The sequence below is a fragment of the Mustela lutreola genome, chromosome 14 (assembly GCF_030435805.1).
Source record: "Mustela lutreola isolate mMusLut2 chromosome 14, mMusLut2.pri, whole genome shotgun sequence".
Classification (NCBI taxonomy): Eukaryota; Metazoa; Chordata; class Mammalia; order Carnivora; family Mustelidae; genus Mustela; species Mustela lutreola.
The window spans coordinates 12,305,937-12,316,026 of NC_081303.1; the positions used below are offsets into that span (position 1 = coordinate 12,305,937).

The 10,090-nt window shown below is 51.4% G+C and overlaps 1 long non-coding RNA gene across 1 annotated transcript; it reads left to right on the forward strand.

Annotated features, from left to right (window-relative positions):
- Positions 1-826: 826 nt before the first annotated feature.
- On the forward strand, positions 827-9,172 carry LOC131814550 (uncharacterized). Its single transcript, XR_009347323.1, has 3 exons — positions 827-1,017; positions 6,055-6,361; positions 7,384-9,172. It is a non-coding gene; the product is annotated as an uncharacterized LOC131814550 (long non-coding RNA).
- The last annotated feature ends 918 nt before the right edge of the window (positions 9,173-10,090 follow it).

Consider the following 10,090-nt stretch of genomic DNA (forward strand, 5'->3'; position numbering starts at 1 on the left):
CTGTTCTGCTCAGAATCTTTGCCTCTGCATCAGGAAGACCTCTAGATGTGCACTGTCCCATGTGGGATCCGTTAGCCATATGTGACTATTAACACTTAATCAGGGATCCATACAATTTATAACCCAGGTCTCAGTCACACTACCCTTATTTCGGGGACTCACGAGCCACTTATGTAGGTACCACGGTGTGCAGCTTAGCTGTAAAATGCTGATCCAGGCGTAATGTCTGTCAGTTTTGCAGAGGGGACCAGCTTCTTCACCACCAGCCTCCCAGAAATTCACCGTGGGCTGGTACAACAACGCAGGTTTAATCAGATGAACTTGAGCAGATATAAACATACAATCTGGAGTCTCTAAAATATACTTGCTGGTGTATGGCAGAATTGTGGGGGAATTCATTTTGGTTAAAGACCAGCTCCATATAGATCTATGGGATAATGCATCTCCCCCAAATGATGCGCTCTTGGGCTGAATTAATGAAGTAGAGGGCTTGGAACGAGGGTCAGATCACACGGAGAGTGTCAGTGTCTTTCCCTCAGTGGTGTTTTCAGAACTGGAATTGGTGCTAATGATTGAAGGGAAAAAAAGCAGTTTGTGTCACTAGGCACTGCTATGGGTTTAAGCAGATCCCAGCTGCCTAGGACAGGAAAGCCTGGTAAAAGCTCAGCTGCTAGGTTTTAGGGCGTTGAGCCTTGTTTACCAAAATGATGAGTCACAGGGGTAAAAGAAAGGGCAAACCTGGTGAGAAGCTGCAAACCAGTGCTTGGGCTGGCGGGGGTGGGGGGTGGGGGGTGGGGGGTGGGAGGGGGACACCGGGAGACAGGGCAGAGCAGCAGCCCGGAACCTAGTGAGGCTGAAGATTCTAGAGCAACACCACTGGAGCTATAAAAAACAGCTGTCATCAGAAGTCTTGATGGGAAAATTTTGTTATTGTGTGTCAAGAACTTTCTATCCTGTGACCTTGTCCAAAAAAGGAAAATTCTTCTGTTTTTTGATAATGCGTGACTTCCTACAAGGGTAAGTATTGTATGATAGTGGAGTGGATAGAATGGTGTTCAGTTTTGAGTATTACAGTGCAAAAGGGTTGCCGAGTTACCTAACGCAAAAGAAAAAGTGGATAAAGAGTGGATAAAGCTCCAGGAACAATGAAGACCAGAGGATGTGAGAAGTGAAACTGAGTGTGTGCCCCAGGGAGGAAGGGGAGGAATGGGAATCGGGCGGCAGCTTGAGACAGGGAGGACTGTCCAGCAGGTGGCAGGGGCCGTGGGAAGCAGCACTGAGGGGTGGAGATTCCAGAGCCAGGCTGATCTGGCTGATCTGGCGTCCTGGTGCTTTCTAGCCTTGTGACCTTGGGCAGATCACTCAGCTCTTCTAAACCTCAGTTTCTTCAGATTCAGGAGATAAGGACGTTTGCATAGTGTTATTGCGAGAATTAAATAAGATAATGCACACTTAGTGCTTATGACCGTGCCCGGCGTGCAACAAACACTTCCCCACTGTTACCTGCTGCCTGTGGTGGGGACAGAGTGCCTTGTCACTGGATATCCTGACAGAATCATTATGATCACTAATGGAAAGAGTCACAGGACAGACTACTGCATAGTTAGGAGGTGTTGTGCTGATACTAACCACCTAAAAGTTAAAAGGGATCGTGTGCAAAGGTCCTGTGGTTGATCAGTCTGATCAACTCTGGAACAATCAAAGTTGAACAGTTTCTTGACCCTGTGCCTTCTCTGAGCCTTTAATATACGACCTTGAACTTTAAATGCCCTGTCATCCTTGGCCACAGAGCCCTTTTTCACAAAACATATTGAAGGAAGAAAGCATTTCAAGGGCACTTTAGAAAACACTGAAATCAATGACCTGAGGTCCTTTCAGACTCTGGCATCTGAAAAAGTTATGAATTTCAAATGCAGTTTCCATTTGAATGTTTCCAAGTTACTGTTTATCGAGCACTTACCAGAAGACAGGCACTGATTTAGCCCCTTTAGAGACAAAAAGCCATATGATCCTCGGGCAAACTCACGACATTCTCCCTCATCCCCTTTTTACTGGCGCCAGAGGGAGGGGATACTGAGACCAGGGTGAAGCCAGTTGGCCCAAGGTCACTGAGCTAACACCCAGTGGAACTAGGACAATAACCAGCCTGCTCCTTGCTAGCTATATACTGAGGACAAAATCCAACCTGGGGTTGCCATTAAGGCAAGAGGGAAGGAACATGGCACGGCAGCCAGAGTCTTGGGCCTGGAGACCCGTCTTGCAGGTTTCAATGGCATGATCTTTGTACCGACCGACACTGGAGCCCCCTGTCTGGGCCAGGGAGCTGTACGGTTGTTAGGAGAGGAGAGGCCGAAAGGAGGGGAGGGGATTATCTGTGTGGCATGGCCACAGGCTTCCTTTCTCATTGCTAGAGGTGATGAGAAGCGAAACCCCAGGTTTGTGTGAAATCTGCGTATACCCCTTCCCCACCAGCTTCATGCAGGACAAGATAAAGGGGAGGTGGGGTTCCTCTTCTCACTCTCTCTCCTCCCCTCTTCCATGCGTGGTAACAAGGGGCGACTTTCCAGTCAGGATGCCCTTCCCTTGTGCGCAAGATGAGGAGAACTACCTCTTACAGGGTGAGGCTGAGAATCTGGAAAAGTAGCTTCTCGGCTCGGCTACTCACGATGACAAGTGAGACTCATTCATGGACCACAACAGCCCCGGCCCTGGGATCACGTTCTGGCCTGGGCCTGTGATTGTTTCAGGCCTCTCCCGGCTCCCCGGCTCAGAGCACGGAGCAGGCCAGCCACAGCCCACTGGGCAGAAGCCCAGAGCAGCAGGTGGCACCCCGCAACCCGGCTCCGGGAAGACTCTGCTGCCCCCGTGTGGCCATCCCGCGCGGGCGCCAACGGAACGGGCCAGACCAGACGCGGACACTCCAGAGCAGAGTTACAGGCAGAATCCAAGACTCTCCCCTGGGTTTCCTGCAGCCCCAGAGAGCAGCGCCCTTCCTGCACCCCCACGATGGGCGCAGGATCCCACAGATGGGTGGGGACGGAACGACTGATGAGGTCCCACAGTTGGTGGCTCCTACGGATAGAGGTCACTTCAGTTAAAACCAAAGCAGACGAACAATCCAAAAAGGAAATTAAGAAAATAATGCCATTCACAACAGCATCAAAAAAAATGAAATGCTTAGGAAGAAAATTAACCACAGAGGTGAAAGGCTTGTATGCTGGAAACCACTAGAAGAAATTAAAGAAGATATAAGGATACAGGTAGATATCCCACGAGCATGGATTAAAGAACGTTAAGGTGTCAGTATTACTTAAAGCAATCTGTAGATCCAATGTAATCCCTATGAAAATCTCAATGACATTTATTTTTTGCAGAGATAGAAAAAAATCCTAAAATTCAGTGTCTCAAGGGACCCCCAAATAGCCAAAACAAAACAATCTTGAAAAAGAAGCAGAGACACCCCACACTTCCTGATTTCGAACTTTCTATAAAGCTATTGAAACAACAGTGTGGACAGACCAATGGTACAGAACAGAGAACCCGGAGATGAACTCAATGTGAAGCGTCAAACAATAAGGCATGTCAGGACCACTGAACGGGGAAAGGACAGTCTCTTTGACAAATGGCGCTGGGAAAACCGGATCTCTGCATGCAAAAGAATAAAGATGGACCCTAATCTTACATCATATGCAAAAATTAGCTCAAAATGGATTACATAAGACCTCAAACCATAAGACTCCTAGGGAAAAAAACATAGTGAAAAAGCTTCATGACATCGGACTTGGCAATGGTTTCTTGGCCATGAACCCAAGCACACAGTTGACAAAAGCAAACATAAACATAGACAAACAGGACTTTATCATTCTGAAAAACTTCTGTGCATCAAAGGAAACTATTAAGAGTGCAAAGGCAACCCACAGAATGGGGGAAAACACATACTTTTTAAAAAATATTTTCTTTTTTTCTTTGTCAGAAAGAGAGAGAGAAAGAGCACAAGCAGAGGAAGTGGCAGAGGGAGCGGAAGAAGCAGGATCCCCACTGAGCAGGGAGCTGGATGGGGGGCTTGGTCCCAGGACTCTGGGATCATGACCTGAGGTGAAGGCAGATGCTTCGCCAACTGAGCTGCCCAGGCACCCTGGCAAAATACATAATATTTTTTAAAAGATTTTATTTATTTATTTGACAGACAGAGATCACAAGTAGGCAGAGAGGCAGGCAGAGAGAGAGGAGGAGGCAGGCTCCCTACTGAGCAGAGAGCCCGATGCGGGGCTTGATGCCAGGACCCTAAGATCATGACCTGAGCTGAAGGCAGAGGCTTAACCCACTGAGCCACCCAGGCACCCCAAAATACATAATTTGATAAGAAATTAATACACAGGGGCGCCTGGGTGGCTCAGTTGGTGAAACGTCTGATTCTTTATTTTAGCTCGGGTCATAATTTCAGGGTTGTGAGATCGAGCCCCATGTCAAGCTCCATGCTGGGCATGGAGCCTACTTTAAAAAAAAAAAAAAAAAAGTTAATACCTAGAATATGCAAACAGCTCCTACAACTCAACAACAAAAAATCCGATTTAAAATGGGCAAAGGACTCGGATAAGACATTTCTCCAAAGGAGATATCTAAATGGCATACAAACTCATGAAAAGGTGCTTGACATTAGTCATCGTCAAGGGAATGTATACCCAAAGCACAAAGAGCTACTGCCTCACAGCTGTTAGGATGGACACAGTCAAAAAGAAAATCACAAGTGCTGGAGAGGATGTTGAGAAAGGGGAACCCTCGTGCATGGGCAGTGGGATTGCAAACTGGTGTGGTCATTGCCTAAACAGAATGGAGGCTCCTCAAAAAGTTAGATGAAACTACTCCAGGATCCAGCCGCCCCCCCTCTGGGTCTATACGCAGAAGGACTGAAAGCAAGATCTCCAAGAAGTTTCTGCACATCCATGCTGCCTGCAGCAGCGCTTACAGCGGCAAAGATGCTGTGCAGACCAGACATCCATGGACGGATGAATGGAGGAAGAGAATGTGGTAGGTCGATACCATGCAATATGAATCAGCCTTCAGAAGGAAAGAAACGCCATCACAGGCCAAGATACACATGACCCCGGAGGACACTATGCTGAGTGAAGTCGGTCAGCCCCCAAAACACAAATCCCGCACAATTCCACGTATAGGAAGGATCTAGAGCAGCCAGGATCATACAAACAGCAGGATGGTGGCTGCCAGGAGCTGGGGGAGGGAAACAGGAAGTCGCTCACTGGGTAGAGTTTCAGTGTTGCAACATGAGAAAGTTCTGGAGACCTTCCTCGCAACTGGGTGAGCTGTCTGACACTATCCCAGGGCAAGTGTGAGATGATTAAGATGATACATTGTCAGGGACAGGGGTGTCCCAGGACCCCAGGCACAACCCCCCCCCCCCCCATCACGCAGGCACTATTCCCAGGAGAAGAGAGCAGGGCACGGCCCACAAAGCTGAGCTGGCCAGTTTATTTTCTAACGCTGAGCCAAATGGGGCGGAAAGGTAAGAAAGTTGCCGTAGCAGGTGCTGGTGCTTGCCAACATACGTAGAGCCTTCCCCGCTCCGCTCTCATTCCTGCCTCACAACACAGCTGTGATTCTACGCAGGTGCCCATCCTGCCCCCATGAGACTCAGGGTCACGTCCCAACTGGTGTTTGCTGGCCCTGACAGCCCCACACTCATCACCTAGGGAAGAGACACAAATCCCACCAATGGGATTCAGGGGGAAATCTGCCTGGGGCAGGGGCCAAGAATGATTTTCACCAACCTCAAAAAATGACATGGGAAGGTTCATTCTTCCCCTCTCCTTCCCCTCGGCTCTGCACACCTGGCTCTGTGCAGGGGGCAGGAATGCTGGAGAGGGAGATGGGAAGAATGAGGGAATTATCGATGGGATTTCACTGAACTGAATAAACCAAACCAGACCAGTGTACCCCATTCTTGTCACAGGAGAGAAACTCCCGACTGCGTGAGCCCCCTGGAGCCCAAACTAAGCCAAGCTTCACTAGTTTAACCAATTTGTGACCCTCCACCAGGGCGTGAAGGTGTCTGCAGCCCAAGTGTCCAGAACATCTGACTTCTTCACACCTGCGCACACAGGGTTAGCTGAGTTCCCCCGCCGCATCCCGCAGCGGGGCCTCCTGGAGTCAGGGAGGCTGGCCTCCCCACACGCACGGACACCCCTCCCCAGCTCTACTCTGCCGCTGGTTTTGCCACCCTCTTGCCTCTGGCCTGGGCTTCTGGAAACTAAAAATTCTCTCAGTGGACCAGACTCCAAGCCCCTTGCGACCAGACACTTCTCATTTCTGCATCTCCACGCTGCCTGGTTTACACCAAGGATGGGTACGTTCTCTAGGATGAATCAGTTAATTGCCTCCTGCAAACAGAGCAGATCATGCCCAGAAGAGTCCCCATCCATGGTGACGAGTCCCCCTCCACCCAGACTAGCCCCTGCAAACTACCCTGGACACACAGGGATCCCAGTAGGGCCAAGCCTGGGGCAGCGAAGTCCTCAGCAGGGGGCCAGGGTAGGCAGAGCGCCCCCTGGGGGGAGGGTCCTGCCTTCCCTTCTCCCAGAGTTCTGTATCCCTCACCCACCTTGTATTTCATTCTGGTTCAGAAATCACGGCACTTTAGTCGACAGCGGGAGCAGCCTTGTCCGAGCTTCTAAAAATCATTAAAATGACTCAGCCGTGGAATCCCTAATGTGTGGGTGTTTAAGATTTTATTAGAAAGAGAGAGTGTATGAGTAGGGGGAGCAGAGAGAAAGAGGAGGGAGGAAGCAGGGGGAGCAGAGGGAGGAGGAGAAACAGACTCCTTGGTGAACGTGGAGCCTGACGTGGGGCTCGATTCCAAGACCCCGAGATCACGACCTGAGTGGAAACCATCAGTCGGATGCTTAACCGACTGCGCCACCCAGGCGCCCCTGTCACTACTATGTTTTATGTCTTTCGCTTTATGCATGAGAGACACTGAGGCCCAGAGAGTGGAATCGGCCAGCAGGCGGCGGCTACTGGTGGCAGACTAGGAATCAGCCTTCAAGGCACCAAACTCCCATGTGTTTGATTGTGTTCGCTCTCCTCTTGTTAGGGAACTGTGACCCGAGGAGAGTCCCACCTGCGCGATGGGTTTACTTTAGGAAAGCCTTTGTTGCCTGATGAGAAGAGAGGGGGCCCCAGGTTATGTGGGGGCAGGGCTTGTCTCCACCTGCCCCCCACCCCATAAGCTCACCTGGAGCGGGACTGGGAGAGGAAGCCAGGTGGGAGGGAGGGGGCGCCCCTGAGCAGCCCCGCCCTCCAGGTCCCCGGTGCACAGAGATGGGGTGGGGGTCATGCTCAGCGCCCTTCCTGGTTCCTCATCCACAGGTCCCAGCCTTGGCCGTTTGAGAAGATGTAAGAGAGGAAAGGAGGAAGTGGACCGCTGCGATGACCATGGAGAACACGGATGGGATTCTGGGAATCAAAGTGCCTTTGTTTTTCCCGGGAGATCTGAGAAGACGTTGCCTGTGTAAAAAGTGACAAGCCCGCTGCGGTTGGGGAGCAGGTGGAGAGGAAGGGTTTGGGAAGTTTTAGAAACGATCCGCTTTCCTCGCACACAGAATCCTGTAAGCGTGTCCCAGTGACCAAGCCAGCTGGACACGGGGTGGCCGTCCCTGCGCAGCCCAGGCAAACAGCGAGCCCCCCTGCTGCAGCGTGTCGGTCACAGTGACGACACCCCAGTTAGAACCACATGATGGCTGGGGCTCCCGGCCTGCTCAGTCCGTGGAGCAACTCTTGATCTTAGGGTCATGAGTTCAAGCCCATGTTGGATAAGAAGCTTACTGAAAATAAAAATAAAAATATAGAATTGCCCCAAAATAAAACGCTGTGAAACTGAAAGATAGGTTGTAGAGTGTGGGCGGGGAGGGGACCCCAAGGGATGGAGAGCAGAAGGGAACTGTTCGGAGAAGACTAGAACAGTCCGAGCAATCTGACCAAGGTCTCAACGGATGAAACTCCTGCAGAGCGAGAGCAGAAGAAATCCAAGGAGAACGTTCCCTGACTGTGAGCAGACACACAGCTTCTGTGGCAGGACGGCGGGGTTGCGGACCATGGGGGTGAGGAACTCTGGTCCCCGGCTTCTGGAGTCCTCAGCACACATACTGTGCGGGGTGCATCCACGGCACAGAGTCTGCGGGCCCGGTGAGGTCACACCTCAGCTCCTTTCCCTCCCTCACCACGCAAATGCTGTAATTCCTATCCAGGTGATGTTAGCACACCTCCCGGTGCACGAGGATGAAAGGTATTAACCACATGAACTCACGTAGCACGTGCCTGGGGGATGGTCCGCTGCTGGCATCGCCTCTCTCCGAGAAGTCCCTGGCCACTGCCTCAGGCCCAAAGGCGCCCCATGTCTCCCCATCCCCGCTCCCGGACTGCCTCACAAACCACTGCCAAGCCCTCTGGCCATTCACTCGGACTGGATCTTCCCTCTCCACCGCCATACGAAGCTGTCTGGAGGTCCTGCGTCCGACATGTGACCCTTCCTGAACAGCCAAGGGGAAAATGAGGATTTGCAGGGCCCTTCCTTCCCAGTAGATGGCCCAGGACACCCCCTCCTCATTAACTCAGAAGAAACCCCTATTTCCGGATCACAGGCCACAGGGGCGTTTCTGCACTGGATGGCTGGTCAGCTTGCGCTCCTGGGGACCTGTGCTGCCTGAAGCAGGAGACGCAGGGGCCGCAGGTTTGGACCCCATCCTGCATCACTGCAAGGCACGGGTGGGCACCCCGCCTTGCCTGGATGGCAGCATGGCTCACCTCCGGCTCTCTCTCCCACCTCATTTTACTTCCAAGATGACCGTCTACCTTGGTCCCCCTGGTTACCACCCAAAGCCCATTCCCACTTCCAGGACCCCGGGAATGGACATGCTCAGGAGGACCCCCAACCTCTCTTTTCCCCAGGAACTTCTCTGTTCCACCCACTTCGCGAGGTGTTGGCCTGGGAAAGCTCATATACCTGTGGGACAGGACGTACCTACCTGTGGGCCGCTCCCCCGGCCCAGGGAAACCTGGCAATGTCTGGACAGTTCTACAAGATGGCACAGAAAGGGGAGGCTGTTCAATAAAGAGGGCTACAGATAGAGACAAATAAAACTCAGTCCCTCACCAAATACAATACATACACCTAAGTTTCATATGTATAAAATATCCTCATAGGAAAATTAAAAATATTTTAAAGATTTATTTATTCATTTCAGAGAGGGGGGAAGGGCAGAGGAAGTGAGAGACTCTCAAGCAGACTCCCCACTGAGCACAGAGTACTGAGCACATAGTACTGAGTACTTCGTACAGAGTACTGAGCACAGAGCCCTATGTGGGGGCTCGATCGCAGGGCCCTAAGATCATGACCTGAGCTGAAAACAGAGTCAGATTTGTAACCAGCTGAGCCACCCAGGCGCACTGAAAATTAAAATTTAAGCTTTTAGAAAGCCTCAAGGGTAGGGAAGGATCACTCAAAGAAGCCTCAAAGGCATACACCACCAAAGATAAAGGATGGACATATATAATAAGAGGAACATTCAAATGCGACTTTGGAGCCAGGGCAGACCATGAGGGAGATAAGCCACCGCCTGGGAAGCACGTTCAAAATGCCTGTCATTGACCAGACGTTAGCATCTCTCCGGAACATATATTTTAACAGACGTAAATACCCATAAGGAAAAGGCAAGTTGTCCCAATGGAAAGTGCGTGAAGGATAAATAGATAGGGGAACTCGGCACAGCCAGAGCATACAATGAGACGAGGCTCAGGCTCGGGGCAGACTCAAACCTCAGGGACAGAACCCCCACCCGATCAGCAAACATGAAAAATCCGAAGATGCCGAGTGCAGGTCCAGCTGGGGAACTGGGGGGATCCTGCCGGAGGACAGAGGGTCCCAGGACCTTGGGGAGCAAGCACGACCATGCCGTCAGCGAGGGGACCACACTCACCCGGGGTGCCTGAAACAACTCTCCCCGCAGTCTGATTCTAACCCAGACACCCCACCACACCCACGGCATCTGTCCACAGCATAACAGGTGCACGGCGGTCG